Source organism: Dama dama, chromosome 17 (genome assembly GCF_033118175.1).
Source record: "Dama dama isolate Ldn47 chromosome 17, ASM3311817v1, whole genome shotgun sequence".
NCBI classification, from domain to species: domain Eukaryota; kingdom Metazoa; phylum Chordata; class Mammalia; order Artiodactyla; family Cervidae; genus Dama; species Dama dama.
This window is the reverse complement of record NC_083697.1, coordinates 57,619,365-57,643,017: the sequence shown is the minus strand read 5'-3', so window position 1 is coordinate 57,643,017 and position 23,653 is coordinate 57,619,365.

The window sequence follows — 23,653 nt, the reverse complement described above, 5'->3', positions numbered from 1 at the left end:
AAAATTTAGAGAAGGCTCATGTCTTACCTCTTAGGCTTCTGAGGACCATCCTGGATCAAATTTTCACACCCTGGGTCTGTGGCCAAAGCTGCCTACTAACGTGATTGTGCTTAAACTCTAGCTTCTGGGAGGCAATGTGAAAGGATATTATTCTCATTGGAAAATGTCTGAATAAGAAATGAAGAATGAGACACAGACCAGACCCATAACACAGCAATAGACTGAGAACAGAAATTCAAAAATTTATCTTCCTCAACTCTTCTTATATTTGACAGAGCTTGACCATTTATCCTAAACGTTTTTATGGCCTTTATTTTACATAGTATTCACCTACATATTTATTTGTAGATAACTGCTTACATGTGTTTAAGTTATTTGAAGATCTCTTATGAAAATACATAATATTCCTAAATAAAGTATACAAATTAATTGCAATTTAGAATTAGTGAGTTCTGAAGGTCAAGCTTTTTCATCAGTACATGAAAAGGACAATGGTAAGGCTTTATCATCACTGTCCAGAGCTTCAGGTTAAGGAGTCCTCCTTCTACCTACTGGGTTAAAAAGGGCTGGTATTCTTACTACAGTTTCAACCAAGTTCCCCTACCCCTTCATGAACTGAACAAAGATGAGCTCAAGAATAAAAATTATTTCAAGTGATTTGTTCAGTCTTCATTTTTCTCACTGGAAAGATATTTGGGGAAAAATGCTTTGATGTTATTTCATTTCTAAGATTTTGCTATAAAATCACCCTGGAGGGAGAAAAAAAAAATCTTCTCAGGAAGAAGTGGTAACACACAAATTATGACTTATAGTTTTCATCTTTTATTTAGAGGTTTTAAATTAATAGTTGATCATTGACTGTATAGATATTCTTCCCCTGAAAGGAGAATATCTTATACCTCTTCCTTTAAACAAAATGGAGACATAACATTGTTACATTTTGTTCTTTAAATATAAGACATACTTTTAAAAACTTGAATTTGAGTCACCTTAAAATATTGTTCATTTTTCAACATAAAAAAGAAACCATAGCCTGATATTTCCTTAATCAAACTTTTCAACTATTCACTTTTACATATCTCTGTTTTTACCTCACAAGTCATTCTTGCCACAAAATAAGTCCTGTAAGTTTGCCTTCTTAATATTTCTTATCTCACTTGAAATGAAATAAAATGTCATAGAGAGATGATAGGAAACATTAAGCAAAAACTGGTCTTTTAATTGCAGAGGAGAAGAGAAAAACCAGCAAATATATGCACCGAAATTATTAGTGCATGAAGCACAGAGGTGATGCTGATCGGTTGACAGACCTCCAATTTCACACTGCTACAGTGCATTCTTTGGTAAATTTAATGGAAGAAAGAAGCAACCAACCAGAAGCAATCTAACACAGTCAAACAAATGTCTGTTTAATAGATGTTGGATCGTTAGAAAACGCTAATCACTGTGCCACGTGTTAAGTTTTTGCAGAGTCAGGAGTTAACATGATTATTTTTTCTGTGGGTCACCACATGTTGTCCTTGCCATCATCATTGTTTCCTGCAGAAATAAAATGCCTAAGGGTTACCACAGACCGATACACAGAGCATGCCAAATTACACGCTGTATCACACCATCTGCCAAACCACAGATTAGGATGCCGCAGCACTGCAGAAAAAAAAAATCTTCTGAAATGAGTACTTTAGAGAAGACAGGTATGTCCTGATCCACTATCTGGAATTATTTTTACAGAGCCGATGATAAAGTACAAATGACAGGGTGTGGGTGCCAATGGAATCTTAATTAGGAGTAAAATCCAAAAGCCCAACCCTGAAGAGTTTACTAAGTTTTAACGGAGGAGAGTCTGGATTCAGCTAGTGGCATTTGTTCTATTCTCATTTTTAATTAGCATCAAGAAGTTTAATTAGAAGTATAGCATATGAGAATCACAGGGAACACAACAGCTAGAAAGATCCAAAGACTTCTCTGGTGCAGCTGCTTCATTTTTCCCAATAAGTCAGGAAACATGTGGGAAAAGCTGACACTGTGAGGGCCTAGCAAAAGCAGAGCCCAGATGAAAGCATGCACATTTGTAGACCTGCTGGAAAAATGCACACACACCCACACACACATAGAGATCATTTGTTCAACACGTATTTCTATTACTCGAGGTTTGTCCTTTTTCTGCAGATCGTGATACTGTCAACACTTAGCAAGGAAATCACACAAATGACAAAAGATCATTACTAGTGTGCCATGTTTTCTATGTCTTCTCAGAACCTCTCCATAAAATATGATGCAACAAAGTCAATTGATCCTCATCATTTAGTTATTCAGTAAATATTTTTGAGCAACTTCTATGCCAGACACAAAAGTCAAAGTGTTAGTTGCTCAGTCTTAGTTGCCCACTTTTTGTGACCCCATAGACTGTAGCCTGCCAGGCTCCTCTGTCCATGGGATTTTCTAGGTAACAATACTGCACTGGGTAGCCATTCCCTTGTCCAGGGGATCTTTCCAAACCCAGGGATTGAACCCAGGTCTCCTGAATTGCAGGCAGATTCTTTACAATCTGAGCCACTGGACAGATACTAAGTAGAAAGTAAAATATGGAGGAGGAAAGAATTAGAATGTTATGCACCAGAGAAAGAAATTTCAGACTTAGAGAACATCTAAGTACCTGATCATGTGTTCCACTTTAATGTACCAATTCAACTCAGTTCTATAACACAACAAGAAATCAAGCTCCTCCAAGCAACTGTTGACTGAAAAGTCAATATGCTCTTAGGCAAAGAGCACTAATTCAGAAATGAGTTCTGCATTCTAGTCCTAGAGTGGCTAGAACATTAACTTAGTGAAAAAAATTTGTCTGTTAATACCAGTTTATTTGTCTAAAAATAAAGTTGGTTGAATTATACAATGTTAAGGACTTTTATATCTTCAGTATTTGCTTTTAAGAACTTGATGTGCTTAAAAGAGCAGCCAAACTGATATGTAAGTGTGGGGGCTTTAAGGAGATACTCCTTGACTTGACTTATCAGGATTTTCAGGTTCAAATCTCTTGCCTAACTAGTCCTTCTGTACATATTTGTTATTCTTTACTTTGTGAGTATATGCTGAATGATTTGCTCAGGAATTCTTTGAGTTCAATTTGAGGGGTTGGGATTATCCTATTAAGTCAATTTATGCCTTGGATGAGAAGGTACCTAATAGAATTGCTTTCACATAAATGTTTCAAATGGAAAGTTAAGTGAATTTGCTAGAATGTCTTTAAATCAGGTAGACAAAAGCCAAACTTGAAAGTAATACCTCATATATTTCTAATATTTCTAACTTACATAATAAAATCAAAGATGAAATTGTCTTCTGTAATAAAAAGTAAGAAGTCAATTCAACAGAATTTATTGACAACATGCCATTACTTGGCACTCAATACTGTGATAGAAATAATAATTCTTAAGATCTATGGGGTAGAGATAATTGTTGCTATATATATGGATTTACTATATATTAGGTACCATTCTAAGTTAAATGCATGTATTACCTTATTTAATCTTTGCAATGTTATGGGTCTCTGATGCTTTCAGTAGATGTTTTTGAGCAGCATGGTATCATGAAAGAAATACCCGAATATCAGATGATTTGGGAAATTATACTTAATTCATTTGGTTTTCATGTAAGCTATTCTCTGGAAATGGGTTGAATTAGTTTTAGAGTATTCAGAGAAAAAATATTTCTTCAATATAGCAATCAATTATGTCTTTTATAAATGAATTCATAAGCTGCCTATGCTTAGTGAGTTAACACAAATGTATCTCCAACAGTTTTTGAAACTATTATGTTAATTTAATCCTATATTTTTGGTTTACACGCAAATAATGGTGTCAAAGAAATAAAGTCACACTGAAGAAAAAGTAAAAATTGGAGGCATTCTTGTTTTATAAAAAGCATTATAAAAAGAGTTTGTTAGATTTTTGACAACAAAGACAGAGTATTAAAAAAAAAAGAAATGAATGTCTGTTACTAGAAAATTTCTAGTTTAAAGAGTAATATAGATGTTTAGAAGCATGAAAATAATTCAGGAAAAAAGTACTGAATAAAAGACTATAATGAAGACATTAAGAAAAACATTATGCTCAGGAACAATGCTTGAGTAGCTTATATTTTAAAGAAAAACAAACTTAAAAGTACCTATAAGCTAAGCTGACTGAATTTTAAAGTCTTATGGAAAAAAATAGCATTCATTAAATACAGAGTTGGGCTTCCCCCATGGTTCAGCTGGTAAAGAATCTGCCTGCCAATGCAGGAGATGCAAGAGATGTGGGTTCGATCCCTGAGTCAAGAAGATAGGAAATGGCAACCCGCTCCAGTATTCTTGCCAGGAAAATTCCATGGACAAAGGAACCTAGTGGGCTATAGTGCATAGGGTCACAAAGAGTCGGACACAATTAAGCATGCACACACTCAAAGTTAACATTACAATAATAGTAGAAGAGTTTATTGAAAAATATCTATCACACCAAGAGCAAAAGAAAAGAAGTAAAAATATTTTCCCATTAAAATTCATGTGACATGATGATAAACAATGATGATAAACAGGATGATAAAACAAGAATAGAGGAAAAAAGCAAATAAAGATCAGTGAGGAAACTAAATTTTAAAATATTATAGAATAGGTGCATTTTAAGCTAGAAATAAAAGGAAGTATATAAAATTCTAAAGTATTGTTTAACAAAATATTTTAAGCTGTTGCTGCTGCTAAGTCATGTCAGTGGTGTCCAACTCTGTGCGACCCCATAGACGGCAGCCCACCAGGCTCCCGTCCCTGGGATTCTCCAGGCAAGAACACTGGAGTGGGCTTCCATTTCCTTCTCCACTGCATGAAAGTGAAAAGTGAAAGTGAAGTCGCTCAGTCGTGTCCGACTCTTGGCGACCCCATGGACTATAGTCTATGGAATTCTCCAGGCCAGAATACTGGAGTGGGTAGCCTTTTCCTTCTTCAAGGGATCTTCCCAACCCAGGGATTGAACCCAGGTCTCCCACACTGCAGGGGAATTCTTTACCAGCTGAGCCACAAGGGAAGCCCAAAAATGCCTTCAATATCTTCAAAATTATTATAAACACAGTAAAGGACTTCCCTGATGGTCCAGCAGTTAAGGATACACCTGCTAATGCAGGGGACATGGGTTCAACCCCTGGTCAGGGAAAATTCCACATGCCATGGGGAAACTAAGTCTGTGTGCCACAACTGATGAGTCTGTGCTCTGCAAGTGGCAACTGCTGAAGCCCGAGCACCTTAGAGCCCATGATCTGCATCAAGAGAAGCAACCACAGCAAGAAACCTTTGACTTGCAGCTAAAGAGTAGCCCCCACTTACCAAAACCAGAAAAAGCTCGCTCATAGCAAGAAGACCTAGAGCTGACAAAATAAATAAATGAATAAATTTTAAAAAATAAAGTAGAGACTAAATAAATTATGCTAAGCAATAAAAATATAGGTAATTGAATTTGTCAGAACCTTGGATTGCCTATTTTTTCTGAGACCATAAAGGCACAGGTTGATTATAAACATTTCCCAGTAAAATGGAAAGTTGATTAAAATTGCTAATTATTGGGAATACATAAATATTAGACAGCTCAGACTGTCAGGACAAAACATCATAGACTGGGTGACTTAAACAACAGAAATGTTTTTCTCACATTTCTGGAGACTGGGAAGTCCAAGATCAAGGTGCAGGCAATTTCAATTTCTGTTGAGCCCTCTCTTCCTGATTTACAGAAGGCTGCTGTCTTCACCATCTCCAAATGGCACAGAGAGAGACAGCTCTGTAACTCTTTCTTTTCTAAGGTCACCAGCCCTATCGAATTAGGGTCTCATTGTCATGACCTTATTTAATTTATCACATCCTCACAGGTCCTATCTCCAAAAACAGCAACATTGGGGGTTAGGGCTTCAACATGAATTCTAGAGGGAGAAAATTCACTCTATAGCAACATAGAAACTTGGAATTGAATCAGATGACTTGGTATCATGTGCCTGATGCCAGTTTTCCTTTTTCCCATTAAGTCTTTTGATAAATGAGAAAATCAGAAGTTATTTAATTTTATCTGAAAAATCAGCTATCTATCAGAAGTAAAAATATTTAGGGAATACCAAGCTTGCCAACTAGTTCTAAGGGGAATGCTAAAGTAGATCACCAGGCTTCATGGTAGATGGAGAACAGGTTGTAATAAAACTTTTTGGTGGCCACAGCACCTATGGAAATCTTACTTTACAGTAATGAAGACAAGATAAACAAACTGATTTTGCCCCATAAATGGTGAATCTAACCTTGTTTTATAAAGACTAAATTTGACCCCAAGAACTAATCAGACAACTTTAAATAAAGCAGACTAAACTGCCCCTGAAGAGGTTCCCTGGGGTCACTTCAGCTAAGAGAAAAAAGTAATCGGTCCAGAGCTCTGGAGGACATATTTACTTGGACACACAGGAAAGAAATTTAAATTATTCACAAATTCCAATCATATCATCTACACATCTTCCTGCAATAATTCAAATTTTCAAATATGTTCCACCTCTACCCCTGCCCTATTGAAACCAGCTGCCAAAATAGCAGTCACAGTGATTGAAAATGGAAAACAAGTCATGTGCTTTTTGCTTTGACATTTCCAATAACTTCTCATAAAATTCAAACTGTTGAACTTGATTCATAAAGCCCTCCGTGAACTGGTGTATGCACACCTCCATGAGCTCATGTCTTGTCACACTCTTATCAATATTGCTCTGAATGCCACACTGACCTCCTCATTGTCCTTGAATTTCATCATACTCATTTGCATCACAGTCTTTCTTGTTCAGAGATATTTGCAATGGCTTTTCTTTCTTTCTTTCTTTTTAGGTGGTCTTCTTTCTGCTTTCTGTGTTTAACTGTTGACTTCCTATCAGGCAGTTCAGTTCAGTTCAGTTGCTTAGTCATGTCCGACTTTTTGCGACCCCATGAACCGCAGCATGCCAGACATCCCTGTCCATCACCAACTCCCAGAGTTTACCCAAACTCAAAGCCATTGAGTTGGTGGTGCCATCCAATCATCTCATCCTCTGTCATCCCCTTCTTCTCCTGCCTTCAATCTTTCCCAGCATCAGGATCTTTTCAAATGAGTCAGCTCTTCTCCTAGAGTCAGCTCCAAGAAGAGGTGGCAAGAACACACAGAAGAATTGTACAAAAAAGATCTTCACAACCGAGATAATCATGATGGTATGATCACTCACCTAGAGCCAGACATCCTGGAATGTGAAGTAAAGTGGGCCTTAGGAAGCATCACTATGAACAAAGCTAGTGGAGGTGATGGAATTCCAGTTGAGCTATTTCAAATCCTAACAGATGATTCTGTGAAAGTGCTGCACTCAATATGCCAGCAAATTTGGAAAACTCACCAGTGGCCACAGGACTGGAAAATGTCAGTTTTCATTCCAATCCCTAAGAAAGGCAATGCCAAAGAATACTCAAACTATTGCACAATTGCACTCATCTCACACGCTAGTAAAGTAATGCTCAAATTCTCCAAGCCAGGCTTTAGCAATACGTGAACCGTGAACTTCCAGATGTTCAAGCTGGTTTTAGAAAAGGCAGAGGAACCAGAGGTCAAATAGCCAACATCTGCTGGATCATTGAAAAAGCAAGAGAGTTCCAGAAAAACATCTATTTCTACATTATTGACTATGCCAAGGCCTTTGACTCTGTGGGTCACAATAGACTGTGGAAAATTCTGAAAGAGATGGGAATACCAGACCATCAGACCTGCCTCTTGAGAAACCTGTATGCAGGTCAGGAAGCAACAGTTAGAACTGGACATGGAACAACAGACTGGTTCCAAATAGGAAAAGGAGGACGTCAAGGCTGTATATTGTCACCCTGCTTATTTAACTTATATGCAGAGTACATCATGAGAAACACAGGGCTGGAAGAAGCAGAAGCTAGAATCAAGCTTGTCGGGAGAAATAACAATAACCTCAGATATGCAGATGACACCACCCTTATGGCAGACAGTGAAGATGAAATAAAGAGCCTCTTGATGAAAGTGAAAGAAGAGAGTGAAAAATCTGTATTAGAGCTCAACATTCAGAAAACTAAGGTCATGGCATCTGGTCCCACCTCTTCATGGCAAATAGACGGGGAAGCAGTGGAAACAGTGGCTGACTTTATTTTTCTGGGCTCCAAAATCATTGCAGATGGTGACTGCAGCCATGAAATTAAAAGAGGCTTATTCCTTGGAAGGAAAGTTACCACCAACCTAGACAGCATATTAAAAAGCAGAGACATTACTTTGCCAACAAAGATCTGTCTAGTCAAGGCTATGGTTTTTCCAGTGGTCATGTATGGATGTGAGAGTCAGACTATAAAGAAAGCTGAGTGACAAAGAATTGATGCTTTTGAACTGTGGTGTTGGAGAAGACTCTTGAGAGTCCCTTGGACTGCAAGGAGACCCATCCAGTCCATCCTGAAGGAGATCAGTCATGGGTGTTCATTGGAAGTACTGATGCTGAAGCTGAAACTCCAATACTTTGACCACCTGGTGCAAATAGCTGACTCGTTTGAAAAGACCCTGATGATGGGAAAGACTGAGTGCAGGAGGAGAAGGGGACGACAGAGGATGCGATGGTTGGATGGCATCACTGACCTAACGGACATGAGCTTGGGTATGCTCCAGGAATTGTTGATAGACAGGGAGGCCTGGTGTGCTGCAGTTCATGGTTTTGCAAACAGTTGGACATGACTGAGCAACTGAACTGAACTGAAAGATTAAAGAATCTTATTTTTCATTTTTTTCAGCTACTGTTTATTCATATATGTTTGTAAGCAAATTGGCATAATATTCTTACACCAGTTGTTAGCGCTGGACTTTTAAAATTTTTAAATTGTGTCTAGACTGGGCTTTATTCACATTGCTAAGTCGCTTCAGTTGTGTCCAACTCTGTGCGAACCCATAGACATCAGCCCACCAGGCTCCCCCATCTCTGGGATTCTCCAGGCAAGAACACTGGAGTGGGTTGCCATTTCCTTCTCCAATGAGTTAAAGTGAAAAGTGAAAGAAGTCACTTAGTCATGTCTGACTCTTAGCGGCACCATGGACTGCAGCCTACCAGGCGCCTTCATCCACAGGATTTTCCAGGCAAGAGAACTGGATTTGGGTGCCATTGCATTCTCCATTTATCCACATATGCATGAACAAATATTTTGAGTCACTATTTCAGGCTGAGTACTTTTTCATATCATGCATCATTTACTCTTTAAAAAATTCTCATGGGTAGGTATTTTTACCTTTATTTCTTTGCAGATGAAGAAAAGCAGGCTCAGAGAAATAATGTTATGGGAATATAGTAACACTAGTCTAATCAAGTCTCAGTATTTCCTGTTGACAAGCATTTTGATGGCCTTAGGAGAAATGAGTTAGTAGCTTTTCTTAGCCCTTGCTCCAAATCACCTATGTCATAGCAACAGAGCTTACTGTAATGTGTTCACAGATAGCAAAATTGTATCTTTTCAATGTTTCAGAGAAAATAAATGTCCTAATCTCTCTGGATTACAATGAAAATGTATTAGCTGCCTTTTGCCAAAGGTGGCACAGGTGATAAAGAACCCGCCTGCCAATACAGGAGAGGTAAGAAATCAGTTCCACCCCTGGGTCGGGGGGATCTGCTGCAGGAGGCAATGGCAATGCAGTCCAGTATTCTTACCTGGAGAATCCCATGGACAGGAAAGCCTAGTGGGCTATGGGCCCATAGGGTCGCACAGAGTCGGACATGACTGAAAGGACTTAGCAAACACCAAAGAAATATGGTTCATAACGATGACAAAGAAACATATAAATAAAGACAGTAAGTGTGATTTCAGACCATTCCAATCAATTGAAGATATTATAGACAAAATTTTGAGAAAGTAATAGCTTTCCAGAGCATTTCTCTGTGTATGCCAGTCTTAATGGATAAGAGAGCTTCAGTTGGTAAAGAATCTGCCTGCAATGCAGGAGACTCTGGTTTGATTCCTGGGTCAGGAAGATCTGCAGGAGAAGGATAAGCTACCCACTCCAGTATTCTTGGCCTTCTCTAGTGGCTCAGCTGGTAATGAGTTCCCCTGCAATATGGGAGACCTGGGTTTGATCCCTGGGTTGGGAAGATCCCCTGGAGATGGAAAAGGCTACCCACTCCAGTATTCTGGCCTGGAGAATTCCATGGACTCTATAGTTCATGGGGTCGCAAAGAGTCAGACATGACTGAGTGACTTTCACTTTCACTAATTGATGGTACTTAAAAAAGTGGAGTATAGTAAGAAGAGAAAGGTGAGTGGTATGCTTCTTTTAATCACTGACGAAATGTGGAAGTTATAGTGATGAGCTACTATAAGGCTTGAAATAGAAGATTTTGAGCAAGACTTGGAGGTCCTCATACCAGGCTGTTAAAATTGCATGTAACACAGAGATGCCAACATCTTTTAATGCCAAAGTGATAACACATAAATGTGCTATGCACAGAAACAAGGAAGGGGGCCTCTGGAGTGATGATCACTCACATAAAGGAGAATCTTTTCTCTCGTAAGATCAAAGTGGAACATCTTTTTCTTCTATTGCTAGAGTTGTAGTTTGTAGAAAGTTACAAATCATTCTTTCAGTTTCCCCAGGTCTTCCAAATAAAAGCGCTATGAATATGTGATTAAAGCTTAGTTTCTGGGTTTTTAGCACAAGGTTATTCCTATTGTATTAACATTCCAGCTTGGAATACGAGTCTACCTGGGTTCATCACACTAGTATATCTTCTAGGATATTACCTATACAATGAATAGCATGCCCTTCTTTAACTCTAGAAAAGTTTTTAGACCTTTAATGAAAAACATTTAAAAATATGTAACTAATTTTCCATCAACATAGATCATTTGCTATTTTCTTCAGTTATATGCAGTTTCAATATTACTAAACCTCACTTTAAATACCACTCTCATTCATTCATTCATCACTTGTGACCTATGGGAGAGATAAGTAGGTTGTTCAGTCACTAAGTTGTGTCCAGATCTTTGTGATCCCATGAACTATAGCACACCAGGCTTCCTATCTTTCACTATCTCCAGATTTTGCTCATGTCCATTGAGTTGGTGGCTTGAGTATAAGTATATAATTATATAAGTATTGTTGTTGTTCAGTCGCTAAGTTGTGTCTGACTCTTTGCAACTCCATGGACCACGGCACTCCAGGCTTCCCCACCCTTCACTACTGTCTCCCAGAGTTTGATCACACTCATGTCCATTGAGTCAGTGATGCCCTCCAACCATCTCATCCTCTGTTGCCCTCTTCTCCTCCTGCCCTCAGTCTTTCCCAGCATCAAGGTCTTTTCCAATGAGTCAGTTGTTTGCATCAGGTGGCCAAAGTATTAGAGCTTCAGCTTCAGCATCAGTCCTTCCAATGAATCAGTTCAGTTCAGTTCATTTCAGTCACTCAGTCGTGTCCAACTCTTAGGAACCCCATGGACTGCAGCACGCTAGGCCTCCCTGTTCATCACCAACTCCCAGAGTTTACCCAAACTCATGTCCATTGAGTTGGTGATGCCATCCAACCATCCAACCTTTATATAAGTATAAAAATAATTAAAAATAAGGTTATATGTTACAAGTGTAGATAAGAGCTAGAAGTCATATCCTCTTTAAGAGTATCAAAAGAAGTATCTCTGCCAAAGTGAGTGATTAGAAATGGGGTCAGCAAGGAAGTGGTGTTTGAACCAAACTTAAAAGTAGGTATGACATAAAATTGAAAGGAAAATTTTAAAGAGAAACATACAAGTGTGAGTATTACAAAGCACAGGCTTAGAAAGAAAGCTGAGGAAAATGTACATATCAGCCAAATATTGGGTTTTCACTGAAATAAGGGAATAGTGAGTGAGAATGAGATGAATAAGAACTGCAGTTTGTGGAGAGCCTAAATTCCTAACTGTATCGCTTAACATTAATCTGTATTATGCAGGATTTGAAGCAGGAAAACCACATATTTCTGGATTTCTGTGAAGTCTTTGAGTCCAGAAGTTGATTGGTTAATTATTTCATTCAGTGACAGCAACAATAAAATTATAGATTCTTATATGAGACAGCTATTGAGAGAAACACACAAGAAAATGATACGATTGCTGACATCAAGGCAATCACAAGGCAAAAGATGGAAACAACTGCAATGACTACTAAATGCTTCCTAGAAAGAATGAATAGGAAAAGAGACATAATGCAGCAGAGAATACTAACCATAAAATAGTCAGGTGGACTCCAGTTTAAGTACAGTAGTAAGAACCTATGCTCAGGCTACTACAAGGAAAAGCAAAAGAAGACTGTCAGTGAAAATTCTATGAGAGATCAACTAGCAGATCCTAACAAAGGATAACAAGTGTTAAAAGTATTCTACAATTTTAAACCTAGGTGAATGTACCTATTTGTCCAAAAACAAGTATACTCTGGTTTTGGAAATTTGAAAAATTCATTTTAGATCGTTGCATCATTGGGGAAAAATGGTTAAAGTTAGAGATATATTACAAACAAAAAAGAAGGCAGATCAAGGAAAATAGTTTTCATCCACCCATGTAAAACTGGTAGTTGAAGGTGGCAGAGTAGATTAGATAACCAAGGAATAAACTATAGAAAATTAATGAACCATGACCAAGAACAGACTTAAGATTACACTCATGTAGAGGGCAGAACAAAAAAATAAGATTTTGCAAAACATTGAAAAAAGAATAATCAAATTTAAAAAAAAGAATAGTCAAATAATAATATTAACTGTCAATTGAATTAAAATTTCAAAGAAAAAGTTTGAGAGGAAGGTGATAGGTCATCACCAAAGTGAAATCATACAGAGAGAGATCTGGCAAGTTAAAGAAGTGAAAGAAAAAAAAAAGGATATTCATTAACTATTGGAAATTTTGATAAAACAACTTTATTGAAGTGAAAGAAGAATAAAACCTAATTGCAAAATGTTTAGAATAAGTCTACAGTGAGATAACAGAGTCAAATATAGGTTTCCCTTGAAAAAATGTGACATTGAATTGAAGGGGTGACACAGAAGGAAACTTCAGACTACAGCTTGAGTGATATTAAGAGTTTTGATTGAAAAAAAAGTGTGTTGTTCTAAATACAGAAGATACTTGAACAAATGAGTCATTGTTGAGTAAGGAGCCAATACAGAGGGAAACAAACACACAGATAATACCGTTGGGCATATGCAGAACTTGTTAATAAAGGGAGCTGACTGTACTAGGCCATTTTAGGTAAGAGTCTTAGACATCTGCTGAGTGTGATGGACAAGGGGTCCTGAAACTAATGTCCCATGGACACCAAAGGAAGACTGCCTGAGAAAACAAGCAAAAAACGAAGTCCAAGAAAAGCTTTGGAATTCCTACAGTGAAAGATGCATTTTCAAGTTAGTGAAAAGGAGATAATAAAACACTGCTGTAAAGTAATGAGGAGGAAGTTGAAATTCTATAAGCAGAACTTAATTACAGTTTTGGCTAATTTTATTACTTTCTCAGACAATAAAGTCATGTTAGAATGCTTAGAGCATGCATGATAAGCAGTGAGCGAAAGAAACAGGAACTCCGTAGTCTAGTGACTAAAATATATTAATATATATTTATAACACATTTCTATTTTAAACATATCTTATTTGAGATAGTGTGTCTCTGCTTCTAAAATGTACTTACTGTAAATTAAAACTACTAATTAATCCTAAAAATTGTGTTAGGATGTAATGGTAAAGTTTAGGGAATTTAAATAAGCTTCTCAGAAGAATTGTTCTAATGGGAAAAAATTCCAGAAGATTTTCTTAATCATTAGGTAATATTACACAGTTAAAATTTTCTACCTATGTAACTGTGAATTTATTTATCTATTTTTCTCCATGTGTACATATGTGTGAATATGTACACATATCAGTGTACATATGTACACTGATCAAATCTAAACTATTTGGTTGGAAAATTTACTGCCAGATAATCGTATTCAATGAATATTTAAAATATTGCTGACAATAATGTTACAGAAAATTCTGGGAACACTTGGAAAATTATGCATGTTATTTTTTCTACTTATATTTCAGTCTACACACACATAAATAAAAATTTGCATATAGGATTTTAGTTTTAGAGTTTTAATATGAGATACAGCAAAGACAATGATTTCTTCACCATTTTCTAAACACGGGAGACCTATTTTTGCCTTTGTTTCCCCTAACTAACATAATCTCTACCCCCACTCCCACCCCCCAACTCATCTGCGCTCTCTCCATTCCCCCTCCTCCTTCACATGGGAACTAGGCAGAACATCAGAAAGAATGAAAAGCTTTTTTTCATGATTCACTAGTAGTAGTAGTATTAGTTGCTCAGTTGTGTCCTACTCTTCACAACACCAGGGACTGTAGCTGGCCAGGTTCCTCTGTTCATGGGATTCTCCAGTGAAGAATGGAGTGGGTTGCCATTCTCTTCTCCAGAGGATCTTCCCAACCCAGAGATCGAACTTGGGTCTCCTGCATGGCAGACAGATTATTTACTGTTTGAGCTACAAGGAAGATCTGTAGATGTGTTCAATTATTAAAGATGAGGCTGAAAGCTGTGGTATTTTGAATATAAGTGTTTAACCTTTAATCTAACATTTTAATATCTCCCTATTAAGATATCTAGTTGTCATGAGCTATCCTTTGAATCCTCAACTTAACTTTTACTCATCAAATTTTGCTTGCCCTATTGTCTTAATCCTTTAATACCTTATTAATATTATGTTTATTAGATGTACTCATTCGCTCAGTCGTGTCCAAGTCTTTGTGACTCCATAAACTATAGCCTGCCAGGCTCCTCTGTCCATGGAATTCTCTAGGCAAAAGTACCGGAGTGGTTACCCTTCCCCACTAAAGACGATCTTCCTGACCTAGAGGTCGAACCCACAACTCTTGAGTCTTCTGCATTGGCAGGCAGATTCTTTTCACAAGCACCACCTGGGAAGCTCGTGTTTATTAGATAATCAAGTAATAAACTGATACAAAACATTTAGTATATTTTTACTGGGTGTTTCAAAAGACAACCAAGTCATATAAGTCTATGTATTAATTTATTTATTCATTAATTCCAAAAGTACTATTTTAGCTCCTATTGTGTGCCAGAATTTGTATTGTATTAAATGACAACCAGCACAAAAATTTTCTGCTGTATAATGGAAACTTTAAGGACCCAGACTGAGATAACAGTTAGAACATATAAGCAGATAGCTACATTTTTTTCCTTGTAGCATTAGCTTTGCCAAGATTGACTAAAATGTCCTATTCTGACCACCTGAACCGTAACTTGCATGGTGCCCAGTATCAAAACCTGCTGTGATCTGCTGGTCCAAGTGGTTTTCACAGGATCCTGATATGTTGCTGTGTTCTACTAGGCCAAAATATTTTTATTTATTATGTATCTAGGTGGTTGGGTATTTACACAAGCTAGATAATTTGGTAACCCTCTGCCAGCCCTCTTCCCATCACTTATGACTCAAAATGCCAAAATCCCACTCTCTGTGGGACATAAATGTGAGTCTAGGACATCCTAGCAGAGAAGGCAATGGCAACCCACTGCAGTACTCTTGCCTGGAAAATCGCATGGACGGAGGAGCCTGGTAGGCTGCAGTCCATGGGGTCGTGAAGAGTTGGATACGACTGAGCGACTTCACTGTCACTTTTCACTTTCATGCATTGGAGAAGGAAATGGCAACCCACTCCAGTGTTCTTGCCTGGAGAATCCCAGGGATGGCGGAACCTGGTGGACAGCCGTCTATGGGGTCGCACAGAGTCGGACACGACCGACGCGACTTAGCAGCAGCAGCAGCAGGACATTCTAGATGCAAAATCAGAACTCACGGTCTAGAAGACTTCTAAAATAGTATGAAGTACAGCTGAGCCTTGGACAATGAGGGTCTGAATTGCATGAGTCCACTTACCTGTGATTTTTTTCAGTAAATATGTACTACACCATCTGTAGTGGTTAAATCTGTAGATGCAAAACAGCAGATACGGAAGGCTAACGATAAAGTTATATGCAGATGTTCTACTTAGCAGGGTTGGTGCCCCAATCTCAGCAGTGTTCAAGGGTCAGTTGTATATTTAGAAGAAGTTACTGCCTCTGTGCTGCAACATTATACCCATCGTTATTTATTTATTTATTTATTTTTTTACCTTGGGTATTTAGATTCATCTGTGACGACACTTCAGCAGTATGCCCAAAAATGATACACTGCTTAGTCAGTAACGACCATTAAATATCTTATAAAAATTATTCTGATAGCAATATGCTTCTTCATTTTATGGTTAAAATATTAATTAATATTCATTTTAATGGGTTTTCAGATGGCAATTATCTGAGAAATATATGAATAAATTACTTAGTTAAACAACTGCATTAATTAGGAGTATATTTATTAAAATTTTTAAAATCTTAATTCCTAACTATTTGAACCAAAAACCCTCAATGAAAGTCAATGTTATACAATTTATTTATAATATGCAATTTATTACATATAAATATAAACGAGTATGAAATATATTATCCATATAATATATTGGATATATATGGATAATATATTTCATATGCCCCGATCCAGTTGAATAATAATTTGGTATCTTAACCTTAATACTGTGGGGATGACTATGTTAATAAAAACAGATATTCAGAGAAATTGCTAGTCTAGTGTAGTATACTCAACATGGCTCTATAATGGGGTTAACTAAAAATAAAAAAATCTAAGTCCTAGCCATTTTGATTACATATAACAAAGCTGAAACAATATTGGATAAATTGCCTTTTCATGACATCTCACTGTGCTTCAGATCATTTTACTGTCAAGTAGGCATAATCATGGAACCAGACTGGTTCCAAATTGGGAAAGGATTACATCAAGACTGTATATTGTCACCCTGCTTATTTAACTAATATGCAGAGGACCAGATGAAATGCCAGGCCAGATGAAGCACAAGCTGGGGTCAAGATTGCCAGGAGAAATGTTAATAACCTCAGATATGCAGATGACACCACCCTCAGGCAGAAAGCAAAGAAAAACTAAAGTGAAAGTGAAAGTCACTCAGTTGTGTCTGACTATTTGTGACCCCATGGACTATAGAGTCCATGGAATTCTCTAGGCCAGAATACTGGAGTCGATAGCCTTTCTCTTCTCCAGGTGATCTTCCCAACTCAGGGATCAAACCCAGGTTTCCCGTGTTGCAGGCAAATTACTAGCTGAGCCATAAGGAAAGCCCTAAAGAACATCTTAATGAAAGTGAAAGAGGAGAATGAGAAAGTTGGCTTAAAACTCAACATTCAGAAAACTAAGATCATTGCTTCTGGTCCTATCACTTCATGGTAAATAGATGGGGAAATCATGGAAAGAGTGACAGACTTTATTTTGGGGGCTCCAAAATCACTGCAGATGGTGATAGCAGCCATGAAATTAAAAGATGATTACTCCTTGGAAGAAAAGCTATGGCCAATCTAGACAGCATATTAAAAAGCAGAGATATTACTTTGCCAACAGAAGTCGGTCTAGTCAAAGCTATAGTTTTTACAGTAATCATGTATGGATGTGAGAATTGGACTATAAAGAAAGCTGAGTACCAAAGAATTGATGTTTTTGAATTGTGGTATTGGAGAAGAATCTTGAGAGTCCCTTGGATTGGAAGGAGGCCCAACCAGGCCCAATCCTAAAAGACATCAGTCCTGAATATTCATTGGAAGGACTGATGCTGAAGCTGAAACTCCAATACTCTGGCCACCTGATGTGGAGAACTGACTCGTTTGAAAAGATCCCAATGCTGGGAAAGATTGAAAGCGGGAGGAGAAGGGGATGACAGAGGATGGTTGGATGGCATCACCGATTCAATGGACATGAGTTTGAGTAAGCTCCGGGAGTTGGTGTTGGACAGGGAAGTCTAGTGTGCTGCAGTCCATGGGGTTGCAAAGAGTCAGACATGACTAAGCGACTGAACTGAACTGAATCTTATGTGTAATTTGCACAGACATAGGAGCCTGGCGGGCTACAACTAAGTGACTGAGCACATACAATGTGATTCATACAGTGTATGTGTATGTGCTCAGTAGCACATACTTAGTTGTAGCCCGCCAGGCTCCTCTGTCCCTGGGATTTTCCAGGTAAGAATAATGGAGTGGGTTGCCGTTACCTACTCCAGGGGATCTTCCTGACCCAGGGATGGAACTCTAGTCTCCTGCGTCTCCTGCATTTACAGGCGGATTTACCACTTGTATCACTTGCGAAGCCCCATAGATCACACATAAAAATACATATAATGTATCCATATATACATAAGGATATAATTGTATTTCATATGCATATCAATATCAGTGTCTTAACACAAAATATAGAAATATTTGAATGTCTTCTATATGATCAGCTCATTTTTTTTAGCATTTCCTTTTTATTAAAAAAAACTGGCAGATGTGTCATCTTCTTGTCTACAAAAATGTATTGTTTTGTAAATGCAGAATTTGACATCTAATTCTCTGCTAGTTAAACCCAATAGAAAAGAATAAGAAAAACTGCCTCTTAATTGTGTTGGTTAGCATTCTGCATGGGGCTGTTTTTTTTTTTTTTTCATTTTTTGTTCTTCCAGCTTTATTGAGATACAAATGACATATAACTGTGGAAATTTAAGATATGAAATGAGTGATTTTATATATGTATATATAGTAAAATGATTACCACAATATATGTAGTTAATACATCCATCACCTTGCATAGTAATCTTTTTGTTTTATTTTGGTGTTGTAGTAAGAATTTCTAAGATATACTTTCTTAGCAACTTTCAAATATATAGTAAAGTATTATTAATTTTGGTCACCATGATATACATAAATTCTGAGGATATTTTCTTATTCTTGTGTTCTGTACATTCTAAGCTCTTGTTGGCCCTTTCAGCAGAATATGAATGGAGAATACAAATAGAAACATCACAATGAAAACCAGGTTAGGGAACTCTCTGGTAGCCTAAGGTTTTAGGAGATAACTTGTGGGAAATCAGGTTACCTGAATGAGAATGCATAACAAACCATGATCTCTCTGTGGTCCATTCCAGTAATTTTCTCTTAATAAATATACTAAGGGGCACAGTCCATATATTCATGCTTCTAGACACTGCAATATGCACTCTAATTGAAAAAGAGTTTAGTCTTTTCACTTTCCAGATGAAAACAGTACTAATAGCTTCAATGTGCTGAGGAAAGTGACAGAGACATTGATTCAAAACTTGAAAACTTTGAGCATAAAAAAAATCACAGAAAAAAAAAATCACAGGATATCATTAAGGAAACTGTATCTGTACATTGTAAAATTTGTTGTCATTCAATAGAGAACCTTTACGAGATCATCATGGGCAACATTGATATGTATAATACATTTTAAATGTGGATGAAGTCTGGAAATGTTTTTTATATCATAGTTTTCTACTTATCGCTTATCTTTCTTTAATCTTCATATCAGTTTGGTTATGGTGGCAGAAGTATACAGAAAATAGGTGACCAGTAGTCATGAGGTTCTTATTATAGCTGGTTAAAGAATTAAAATACAAACAAAGTTTATATTTTTTAATTATGTTTCTGTGATTTAAGATTATGTTAACCTAATCTCTATTCTTAAAATGCTACATAACACCTACAAATTTCCAAACTTTACCTTGAGGATTACATTCTCTGCATTCAAATTATGATAAGCACAGTTACTTATTTAAATTATGTATTCCTCTTCTATACTCCCTGCTAACTGTATGATAGGGTGTTAAATTTTAGTGATTTGATCTCTGGTTCCTCTGCCTTTTCTAAAACCAGCTTGAACATCTGGAAGTTCTCAGGTCACATATTGCTGAAGCCTGGCTTGGAGAATTTTGAGCATTACTTTACTAGCGTGTGAGATGAGTACAATTGTGTGGTAGTTTGAGCATTCTTTGGCATTGCCTTTCTTAGGGATTGGAATGAAAACAGACCTTTTCCAGTCCTGTGGCCACTGCTGAGTTTTCCAAATTTGCTGGCATATTGAGTGCAGCACTTTCACAGCATCATTGTTCAGGATTTGAAATAGCTCAATTGGAATTCCATCACAGTGATGTCATTAGATCTAAAACATTCTTATTTATTTTCTCATATAGTTTATGACAAAAGCAAGTTTTAGACATAATTCTATCATACTAGCATTGATTCCCAAGGTAGCACAGAGTCACAAAAATTGTATATGTTTCATAACTTCCCTGATCTACACCTTTTTTGTTTCAGTAGCAACTTGCAGGAAAAGTGCATTCAAGAACATTGCAAAGATATTTTAGTAGCAGGACTCAGCCCATGTAATGGTTAAGTTCAGGCAGCAAGAATACAAAGAAGGCAAAGCAAAAGGAGAAAACTGAAGCAAAGAAAGAATAGACTATATCAATAAGAACGAACAGCAACATGGCAGATTTAAACCCAAGATGATTAATAACCATATTAAATATAACTATTTAAACACTATATGATAAGGCAGAGATTATTGAATAAAGTGCAAAGTCCAACTATCTACTGCCAAAAGAAAACTACTTTAAATTAAAAAAAAAAAAAACAGAAATAAGTTAAAAATATGGTTTAAAATAGTATACCACACTAATATAAATCAAAAGAAAGCTCAGTTGCATGTACTGATGTCAGACAAAGTAGATTTCAAAGAAAAGAATAATACTAGAGATAGAGTTCTCATAGTGATAAAGAAACATGATGTCATCAAGAAGACTTGATGATTCTAATTACTTGGGTCCCTAAGAACAGAGCTTAAACATACATGAAGTAAAATTTGATAGAACTGAAAGTATATATAAATAAATCTCCACTTATAGTTTGAGACTTTCACCTTCTTCTCTCAGTAATTAATATTGCAAGTAGACAGAAAATCAGGATACTGCATACCTAAGTAATGTTATCAACAAATCCAATTGTGACATTTATAGAACTCTCCACTTAAGAGCAGCAAGATACATATTCTCTTCATTCTCTGCATAGAAAACATTTTCCAAAATAGACTATGTTTTGGGCCATAAAATATTACAATATATCTAAAAAAATTCAAATAATACAAAGTATGTTATCTGATCACAGTACATCAATTCTATGCAAACTGATTTTTAGATTCAATGCAATCTCAACAAAATCTTAGAAGCCTTTGTAGAAATTGACAGCTAAATTGATTCTAAAATTTGTATGGAAATACGAAAGAGTTAGAATCTTCAAGAGGAACTTAAAGGAGAACAAATTTGGAATACCTATACTTACTTATGGGGCTTCCCTCATAGTTCAGTTGGTAAAGAATCTGCCTGCAATGCAGGAGACCCCGGTTTGATTCCTGGGTTGGGAAGATCCCCTGGAGAAGGGATAGGCTACTTGAGCCAATAATTTTGGGCTTCTCTTGTGGCTTGGCTGGTAAAGAATCCACCTCCAATGCAGGAGACCTAGGTTCAGTCCCTGGATTGGGAAGATCCCCTGGAGAAGGGAAAGGCTACCCACTCTAGTATTCTGGCCTGGAGAATTCCATGGAGTATACAGTCCATAGGGTTGCAAAGAGTCGGACACGACTGAGTGACCTTCACTACATTCAAGTGAAAAAATTACTTTCTTATATCAAGATTTATAAAGCTACAGCAATGAAGAAAATTTGTTTTTGGTATAAAGATAATCAGAACTAACACTGGAACAGGATAAAAGAGCCCAGAAATAGACTCAAATTTATATGGAAAATTTGTTTTTGAAAAATGTATCAGTGTAACTCAATGGGAAATAGATCTTTTAGAACAGTGTTGTGAGAACTGTTGTATAGTCACAGACAGAAAATGAACTCAACCATTTCTTCACACAGTGTAAAATAGTAATTCAAAATGGATAATAAATCTAAATGTAAGAGCTAAACTGTACTTCTGAAAGGAAAATTTTAAGAGAAAATCTAAAAAGATTTTCTAGTGTAAAATTGTGGTGACCTTAAGTTTAACAAAGATTTAGTAAATAGACATCAAAAGCACAAGCTCTAAAGAAAAAATAACAATAAATTGAATTTCTCAAAATTTAAAACATTTTCATTAAACACACACACACACACACACACTAATAAGTAAAAGAAAATGTAACTACAGATTGGGAGAAAGTATATACAAAAATGTCTTTGTCACATACATATTTATTTAGAATACATAGAGAATTCAAAATGTGATAACAAGACAAAAAATCCAATTGAAAATGGTCACAGATTTGAACGACTTAATCAAAAATGGGAATGGGATGGGCAAAAGGTTAAGGTGGTCAAAAGTAAAAGCTTCCGTGTGTGTGTGTGTGTGTTTGCTCGTTGTCTCCAACTCTCTGCAACCTCATGGACTCTAGCCCTCCAGGCTCCTCTGTCCATGAAAATTACTGGAGTGGGTAGTCATTTCCTCCTCCAGGGGATCTTCCCAACCCAGGGATCAAATCCATGTCACTTGCATTTCCTGAATTTCAGGCAGATTTTTTACCACTAGCTCCACCTGAGAAGCTAGGTATAACATAAATAAGTTCTGGAGATGCAATGATGCATGATGACTGTAATTAACAATACTATACTGTATATTTGAAAGTTGTTAAGAGAGTGGATCATAAAAATTCTTGTCATAAAAAAATAATTTGTAATTGATGTTACTGTGATAATCATTTTGCAATATATACATATATAAAGTCATCATGTTGTACATCTAAAGCTAATACAATATTATATACATCTGAATTTTTATTTAAAAAAGAAAAAAAAGTTAGGAATTAAAAGATCTTAGTCATCAATTACAAGAAGAGTTATGCAATATTATTACTCATTAGAAATGCAAATTAAAGTCTCATTAAATTTCACATTTAATACAGTGGTTAATATTTAAGACTGAACAACTCAAGTGTTAAGCAGCATTAGAAACAACCGAAAACCTCATACATTGCTGATAAAAATGTAAATGGTACATTTTGAAAAACCATTTGGCAGTTCCTTTTTTTTTTTTTTCATTTATTTTTATTAGTTGGAGGCTAATTACTTTACAATATTGTAGTGGGTTTTGTCATACATTGACATGAATTAGCCATGGATTTACATGTATTCCCCATCCCGATCTCCCCTCCCATCTCCCTCTCCACCCGATTCCTCTGGGTCTTCCCAGTGCACCAGGTCTGAGCACTTGTCTCATGCATCCAACCTGGGCTGGTGATCTGTTTCACCCTAGATAATATACATGTTTCAATGCTGTTCTCTTGAAACATCCCACCCTCGCCTTCTCCCACAGAGTCCAAAAGTCTGTTCTGCTCATCTGTGTCTCTTTTTCTGTTTTGCATATAGGGTTATCATTACCATGTTTCTAAATTCCATATATATGTGTTAGTATACTGTAATGGTCTTTATCTTTCTGGCTTACTTCACTCTGTATAATGGGCTCCAGTTTCATCCATCTCATTAGAACTGATTCAAATGAATTCTTTTTAATGGCTGGCAGTTTCTTAAAGTTAAACCTGCGCTTGCCATATGACTCTGCCATCCTATTACTAGGTATTTACCCAAGAGAAATAAAAACATATGTCCATAGAAAGAATTTTGCATGAATGTTCT